The sequence below is a fragment of the Hyla sarda genome, chromosome 7, assembly GCF_029499605.1.
Source record: "Hyla sarda isolate aHylSar1 chromosome 7, aHylSar1.hap1, whole genome shotgun sequence".
Lineage (NCBI taxonomy): Eukaryota > Metazoa > Chordata > Amphibia > Anura > Hylidae > Hyla > Hyla sarda.
The window spans coordinates 234,976,132-234,986,131 of NC_079195.1; the positions used below are offsets into that span (position 1 = coordinate 234,976,132).

Sequence of the window (10,000 nt, forward strand, 5' to 3'; positions counted from 1 at the left end):
ACAATGTCCTCTCTATACTGCTCCCGGATATATATATGATCAGTACAGACAGGTATACAGTGATCTCTATAATACAGACCACAATGTCCTCTCTATACTGCTCCGGATATATATATATGATCAGTACAGACAGGTATACAGTGATCACTATAATACAGGAGACCACAATGTCCTCTCTATACTGCTCCGGATATATATATGATCAGTACAGACAGGTATACAGTGATCACTATAATACAGGAGACCACAATGTCCTCTCTATAATGCTCCGGATATATATATGATCAGTACAGACAGGTATACAGTGATCTCTATAATACAGACCACAATGTCCTCTCTATACTGCTCCGGATATATATATGATCAGTACAGACAGGTATACAGTGATCACTATAATACAGACCACAATGTCCTCTCTATACTGCTCCGGATATATATATGATCAGTACAGACAGGTATACAGTGATCTCTATAATACAGACCACAATGTCCTCTCTATACTGCTCAGGATATATATATGATCAGTACAGACAGGTATACAGTGATCACTATAATACAGGAGCACAATGTCCTCTCTATACAGCTCCGGATATATATATGATCAGTACAGACAGGTATACAGTGATCTCTATAATACAGGAGACCACAATGTCCTCTCTATACTGCTCCGGATATATATATGATCAGTACAGACAGGTATACAGTGATCTCTATAATACAGGAGACCACAATGTCCTCTCTATACTGCTCTGGATATATATATGATCAGTACAGACAGGTATACAGTGATCACTATAATACAGGAGCACAATGTCCTCTCTATACTGCTCCGGATATATATATGATCAGTACAGACAGGTATACAGTGATCTCTATAATACAGACCACAATGTCCTCTCTATACTGCTCCGGATATATATATGATCAGTACAGACAGGTATACAGTGATCACTATAATACAGACCACAATGTCCTCTCTATACTGCTCCGGATATATATGATCAGTACAGACAGGTATACAGTGATCACTATAATACAGGAGACCACAATGTCCTCTCTATACTGCTCCGGATATATATATGATTCAGTACAGACAGGTATACAGTGATCACTATAATACAGACCACAATGTCCTCTCTATACTGCTCCGGATATATATATGATCAGTACAGACAGGTATACAGTGATCTCTATAATACAGACCACAATGTCCTCTCTATACTGCTCCGGATATATATATGATCAGTACAGACAGGTATACAGTGATCTCTATAATACAGGACCACAATGTCCTCTCTATACTGCTCCGGATATATATATGATCAGTACAGACAGGTATACAGTGATCTCTATAATACAGACCACAATGTCCTCTCTATACTGCTCCGGATATATATATGATCAGTACAGACAGGTATACAGTGATCTCTATAATACAGGAGACCACAATGTCCTCTCTATACTGCTCCGGATATATATATGATCAGTACAGACAGGTATACAGTGATCACTATAATACAGACCACAATGTCCTCTCTATACTGCTCCGAATATATATATAATCAGTACAGACAGGTATACAGTGATCACTATAATACAGGAGCACAATGTCCTCTCTATACTGCTCCGGATATATATATGATCAGTACAGACAGGTATACAGTGATCACTATAATACAGACCACAATGTCCTCTCTATACTGCTCCGGATATATATGATCAGTACAGACAGGTATACAGTGATCACTATAATACAGGAGACTACAATGTCCTCTCTATACTGCTCCGGATATATATATGATCAGTACAGACAGGTATACAGTGATCACTATAATACAGACCACAATGTCCTCTCTATACTGCTCCGGATATATATATGATCAGTACAGACAGGTATACAGTGATCACTATAATACAGACCACAATGTCCTCTCTATACTGCTCCGGATATATATATGATCAGTACAGACAGGTATACAGTGATCACTATAATACAGGAGACCACAATGTCCTCTCTATACTGCTCCGGATATATATATGATCAGTACAGACAGGTATACAGTGATCTCTATAATACAGGAGACCACAATGTCCTCTCTATACTGCTCCGGATATATATGATCAGTACAGACAGGTATACAGTGATCACTATAATACAGGAGACCACAATGTCCTCTCTATACTGCTCCGGATATATATGATCAGTACAGACAGGTATACAGTGATCACTATAATACAGGAGACCACAATGTCCTCTCTATACTGCTCCGGATATATATGATCAGTACAGACAGGTATACAGTGATCTCTATAATACAGGAGACCACAATGTCCTCTCTATACTGCTCCGGATATATATATGATCAGTACAGACAGGTATACAGTGATCTCTATAATACAGGAGACCACAATGTCCTCTCTATACTGCTCCGGATATATATATGATCAGTACAGACAGGTATACAGTGATCACTATAATACAGGAGACCACAATGTCCTCTCTATACTGCTCCGGATATATATATGATCAGTACAGACAGGTATACAGTGATCTCTATAATACAGGAGACCACAATGTCCTCTCTATACTGCTCCGGATATATATATGATCAGTACAGACAGGTATACAGTGATCACTATAATACAGGAGACCACAATGTCCTCTCTATACTGCTCCGGATATATATATGATCAGTACAGACAGGTATACAGTGATCACTATAATACAGACCACAATGTCCTCTCTATACTGCTCCGGATATATATGATCAGTACAGACAGGTATACAGTGATCACTATAATACAGACCACAATGTCCTCTCTATACTGCTCCGGATATATATATATGATCAGTACAGACAGGTATACAGTGATCTCTATAATACAGGAGACCACAATGTCCTCTCTATACTGCTCCTGATATATATATGATCAGTACAGACAGGTATACAGTGATCTCTATAATACAGGAGACCACAATGTCCTCTCTATACTGCTCCGGATATATATATATGATCAGTACAGACAGGTATACAGTGATCTCTTTAATACAGACCACAATGTCCTCTCTATACTGCCTCCGGATATATATATATGATCAGTACAGACAGGTAATACAGTGATCACTATAATACAGACCACAATGTCCTCTCTATACTGCTCCGGATATATATATGATCAGTACAGACAGGTATACAGTGATCACTATAATACAGGAGACCACAATGTCCTCTCTATACTGCTCCGGATATATATATGATCAGTACAGACAGGTATACAGTGATCACTATAATACAGACCACAATGTCCTCTCTATACTGCTCCGGATATATATATGATCAGTACAGACAGGTATACAGTGATCTCTATAATACAGACCACAATGTCCTCTCTATACTGCTCCGGATATATATATGATCAGTACAGACAGGTATACAGTGATCTCTATAATACAGGAGCACAATGTCCTCTCTATACTGCTCCGGATATATATATGATCAGTACAGACAGGTATACAGTGATCACTATAATACAGGAGCACAATGTCCTCTCTATACTGCTCCGGATATATATATATGATCAGTACAGACAGGTATACAGTGATCACTATAATACAGACCACAATGTCCTCTCTATACTGCTCCGGATATATATATGATCAGTACAGACAGGTATACAGTGATCACTATAATACAGGAGACCACAATGTCCTCTCTATACTGCTCCGGATATATATATATGATCAGTACAGACAGGTATACAGTGATCACTATAATACAGACCACAATGTCCTCTCTATACTGCTCCGGATATATATATGATCAGTACAGACAGGTATACAGTAATCACTATAATACAGACCACAATGTCCTCTCTATACTGCTCCGGATATATATATGATCAGTACAGACAGGTATACAGTGATCTCTATAATACAGACCACAATGTCCTCTCTATACTGCTCCGGATATATATATATGATCAGTACAGACAGGTATACAGTGATCACTATAATACAGAACCACAATGTCCTCTCTATACTGCTCCGGATATATATATGATCAGTACAGACAGGTATACAGTGATCACTATAATACAGGAGACCACAATGACCTCTCTATACTGCTCCGGATATATATATGATCAGTACAGACAGGTATACAGTGATCTCTATAATACAGGAGACCACAATGTCCTCTCTATACTGCTCCGGATATATATATGATCAGTACAGACAGGTATACAGTGATCACTATAATACAGACCACAATGTCCTCTCTATACTGCTCCGGATATATATATGATCAGTACAGACAGGTATACAGTGATCTCTATAATACAGACCACAATGTCCTCTCTATACTGCTCCGGATATATATATATGATCAGTACAGACAGGTATACAGTGATCACTATAATACAGGAGACCACAATGTCCTCTCTATACTGCTCCGGATATATATATATGATCAGTACAGACAGGTATACAGTGATCTCTATAATACAGGAGACCACAATGTCCTCTCTATACTGCTCCGGATATATATATGATCAGTACAGACAGGTATACAGTGATCTCTATAATACAGGAGACCACAATGTCCTCTCTATACTGCTCCGGATATATATATGATCAGTACAGACAGGTATACAGTGATCACTATAATACAGACCACAATGACCTCTCTATACAGCTCCGGATATATATATGATCAGTACAGACAGGTATACAGTGATCACTATAATACAGACCACAATGTCCTCTCTATACTGCTCCGGATATATATATGATCAGTACAGACAGGTATACAGTGATCTCTATAATACAGACCACAATGTCCTCTCTATACTGCTCCGGATATATATGATCAGTACAGACAGGTATACAGTGATCACTATAATACAGACCACAATGTCCTCTCTATACTGCTCCGGATATATATATATAATCAGTACAGACAGGTATACAGTGATCTCTATAATACAGGAGACCACAATGTCCTCTCTATACTGCTCCGGATATATATATGATCAGTACAGACAGGTATACAGTGATCTCTATAATACAGACCACAATGTCCTCTCTATACTGCTCCGGATATATATGATCAGTACAGACAGGTATACAGTGATCTCTATAATACAGGAGACCACAATGTCCTCTCTATACTGCTCCGGATATATATATGATCAGTACAGACAGGTATACAGTGATCACTATAATACAGGAGACCACAATGTCCTCTCTATACTGCTCCGGATATATATATGATCAGTACAGACAGGTATACAGTGATCTCTATAATACAGACCACAATGTCCTCTCTATACTGCTCCGGATATATATATGATCAGTACAGACAGGTATACAGTGATCACTATAATACAGACCACAATGTCCTCTCTATACTGCTCCGGATATATATATGATCAGCACAGACAGGTATACAGTGATCTCTATAATACAGGAGACCACAATGTCCTCTCTATACTGCTCCGGATATATATATGATCAGTACAGACAGGTATACAGTGATCACTATAATACAGACCACAATGTCCTCTCTATACTGCTCCGGATATATATATGATCAGTACAGACAGGTATACAGTGATCTCTATAATACAGGAGACCACAATGTCCTCTCTATACTGCTCCGGATATATATATGATCAGTACAGACAGGTATACAGTGATCACTATAATACAGACCACAATGTCCTCTCTATACTGCTCCGGATATATATATGATCAGTACAGACAGGTATACAGTGATCACTATAATACAGGAGACCACAATGTCCTCTCTATACTGCTCCGGATATATATGATCAGTACAGACAGGTATACAGTGATCTCTATAATACAGGAGACCACAATGTCCTCTCTATACTGCTCCGGATATATATATGATCAGTACAGACAGGTATACAGTGATCACTATAATACAGACCACAATGTCCTCTCTATACTGCTCCGGATATATATATGATCAGTACAGACAGGTATACAGTGATCTCTATAATACAGGAGACCACAATGTCCTCTCTATACTGCTCCGGATATATATATGATCAGTACAGACAGGTATACAGTGATCACTATAATACAGACCACAATGACCTCTCTATACTGCTCCGGATATATATGATCAGTACAGACAGGTATACAGTGATCTCTATAATACAGGAGACCACAATGTCCTCTCTATACTGCTCCGGATATATATGATCAGTACAGACAGGTATACAGTGATCACTATAATACAGGAGACCACAATGTCCTCTCTATACTGCTCCGGATATATATATGATCAGTACAGACAGGTATACAGTGATCACTATAATACAGACCACAATGACCTCTCTATACTGCTCCGGATATATATATGATCAGTACAGACAGGTATACAGTGATCACTATAATACAGGAGACCACAATGTCCTCTCTATACTGCTCCGGATATATATATGATCAGTACAGACAGGTATACAGTGATCACTATAATACAGGAGACCACAATGTCCTCTCTATACTGCTCCGGATATATATATGATCAGTACAGACAGGTATACAGTGATCACTATAATACAGGAGACCACAATGTCCTCTCTATACTGCTCGGATATATATATGATCAGTACAGACAGGTATACAGTGATCTCTATAATACAGGAGACCACAATGTCCTCTCTATACTGCTCCGGATATATATATATGATCAGTACAGACAGGTATACAGTGATCTCTATAATACAGACCACAATGTCCTCTCTATACTGCTCCGGATATATATATGATCAGTACAGACAGGTATACAGTGATCTCTATAATACAGGAGACCACAATGTCCTCTCTATACTGCTCCGGATATATATGATCAGTACAGACAGGTATACAGTGATCACTATAATACAGGAGACCACAATGACCTCTCTATACTGCTCCGGATATATATATGATCAGTACAGACAGGTATACAGTGATCACTATAATACAGGAGACCACAATGACCTCTCTATACTGCTCCGGATATATATATGATCAGTACAGACAGGTATACAGTGATCTCTATAATACAGACCACAATGTCCTCTCTATACTGCTCCGGATATATATATATGATCAGTACAGACAGGTATACAGTGATCTCTATAATACAGGAGACCACAATGTCCTCTCTATACTGCTCCGGATATATATATATGATCAGTACAGACAGGTATACAGTGATCACTATAATACAGGAGACCACAATGTCCTCTCTATACTGCTCCGGATATATATATGATCAGTACAGACAGGTATACAGTGATCACTATAATACAGGAGACCACAATGTCCTCTCTATACTGCTCCGGATATATATATGATCAGTACAGACAGGTATACAGTGATCACTATAATACAGACCACAATGTCCTCTCTATACTGCTCCGGATATATATATGATCAGTACAGACAGGTATACAGTGATCTCTATAATACAGACCACAATGTCCTCTCTATACTGCTCCGGATATATATGATCAGTACAGACAGGTATACAGTGATCTCTATAATACAGGAGACCACAATGTCCTCTCTATACTGCTCCGGATATATATATGATCAGTACAGACAGGTATACAGTGATCACTATAATACAGACCACAATGTCCTCTCTATACTGCTCCGGATATATATATGATCAGTACAGACAGGTATACAGTGATCACTATAATACAGGAGACCACAATGTCCTCTCTATACTGCTCCGGATATATATATGATCAGTACAGACAGGTATACAGTGATCACTATAATACAGGAGACCACAATGTCCTCTCTATACTGCTCCGGATATATATATGATCAGTACAGACAGGTATACAGTGATCACTATAATACAGACCACAATGTCCTCTCTATACTGCTCCGGATATATATATGATCAGTACAGACAGGTATACAGTGATCACTATAATACAGGAGACCACAATGTCCTCTCTATACTGCTCCGGATATATATATGATCAGTACAGACAGGTATACAGTGATCACTATAATACAGACCACAATGTCCTCTCTATACTGCTCCGGATATATATGATCAGTACAGACAGGTATACAGTGATCTCTATAATACAGGAGACCACAATGTCCTCTCTATACTGCTCCGGATATATATATATGATCAGTACAGACAGGTATACAGTGATCACTATAATACAGACCACAATGTCCTCTCTATACTGCTCCGGATATATATGATCAGTACAGAGGGATTTGTGCTGCTGATGGGTTTAGCTCACAGAGCATTGATGAGACCGGACACAACTGCAGCAAACCCTCAGCTCAGTGATGACGTCATTGGTTTTCAGCCTTTCGGACAGGACTTATTCCTGACCAGTAGAATAGGGAACAGACGAAGGAAAGCCGCGCAGAACTCCAGGACTTCAATCCCTACAAATCCGCAACGTCAGACGCCAAAATAAAAAAGGAAACTGGAGCGTAACCTTTCTGCTCCGCAGACTCCCTAAATCTTCCCAACAACCGCGCCAAAGGGGCCGCCCCTCCCCCGCCGGGCACCTCTGTACTCCAGACTCCGGGAGAAATCACAGGTCATGGGAAATCCCTCACAGATCTCAAATTGTAACAGCAAAGAAGTGCGCGAAACGGAGCCACGGGAAACGGAGGCAGCACAGGAAGGGTTAATGTCGGGACAACGTCTGAAATTATACTAGGAACAAGACAACGTGATGAAGCATCAGGACAGTGATGTCCGGCTCACAGCGCCCCCTAGGGAAGAAGACTTGTAATGGTCCAGACACCTCAGATAATGGTATATATACACCAGACACCTCAGATAATGGTATATACAGTCACCTCAGATAATGGTATATATACACCAGACACCTCAGATAATGGTATATATACACCAGACACCTCAGATAATGGTATATATACACCAGACACCTCAGATAATGGTATATACAGTCACCTCAGATAATGGTATATACAGTCACCTCAGATAATGGTATATACAGTCACCTCAGATAATGGTATATACAGTCACCTCAGATAATGGTATATACAGTCACCTCAGATAATGGTATATACAGACACCTCAGATAATGGTATATACAGACACCTCAGATAATGGTATATACAGTCACCTCAGATAATGGTATATACAGTCACCTCAGATAATGGTATATACAGACACCTCAGATAATGGTATATACAGTCACCTCAGATTAGGGATGTAAGAAAAAAATCGATTCTCGCGATAATCGCGATTTTTCATTTGCCGATACAGAATCGATTCAAAATATTTTTGAATCGATTCTTTTAGGGATGTGGAATTTTTAATAAAACGCACTTTTCTTACCTGCCAACGAGCCCGCGGAGCTCCGGTACAGTCCGGTACAGGTGTTCGGTCCCCGGGCTGTATTCTTCTTACTTCCTGTTAGCCCGGCACGTCACATGGAGCTTCAGCCTATCACCGGCCGCAGTGATGTCCCGCCTCCGCTGGTGATAGGCTGAAGCTCCATGTGACGTGCCGGACTAACAGGAAGTAAGAAGAATACAGCCCGGGGACCGAACACCTGTACCGGAGCTCCGCGGGCTCGTTGGCAGGTAAGAGAAAGTGCGTTTTATTTTATTTTGCAGCCCGGACAACATGAGAAAAGTGAGCACCGGAGTACTAGATCGCCGCTGTCAAAGCTGACAGCGGCGTCTATTGGGATCTATGAATGCTCCCAGGTGGGCGATATATCGCGATGTATCGTCACCTAGACGGTATCGCGATATATCGCGATATATCGAATCGCCACACTGGTATCGCGATTCGAATCGAATCGCCAAATTCTTGGCGATTCACACCCCTACCTCAGATAATGGTATATACAGTCACCTCAGATAATGGTATATACAGTCACCTCAGATAATGGTATATACAACAGTACACCATGAATTGGACACAAGGTGAGTGCAGTGTGTGACCCGTGGCTTCTC

General features: G+C 39.9%; 1 protein-coding gene across 1 annotated transcript in view; it reads right to left on the reverse strand.

Moving 5' to 3' along the window:
• Nucleotides 1-10,000, reverse strand: part of DMAP1 (DNA methyltransferase 1 associated protein 1) — a 69,542-nt gene that overhangs the window by 46,947 nt on the left and 12,595 nt on the right.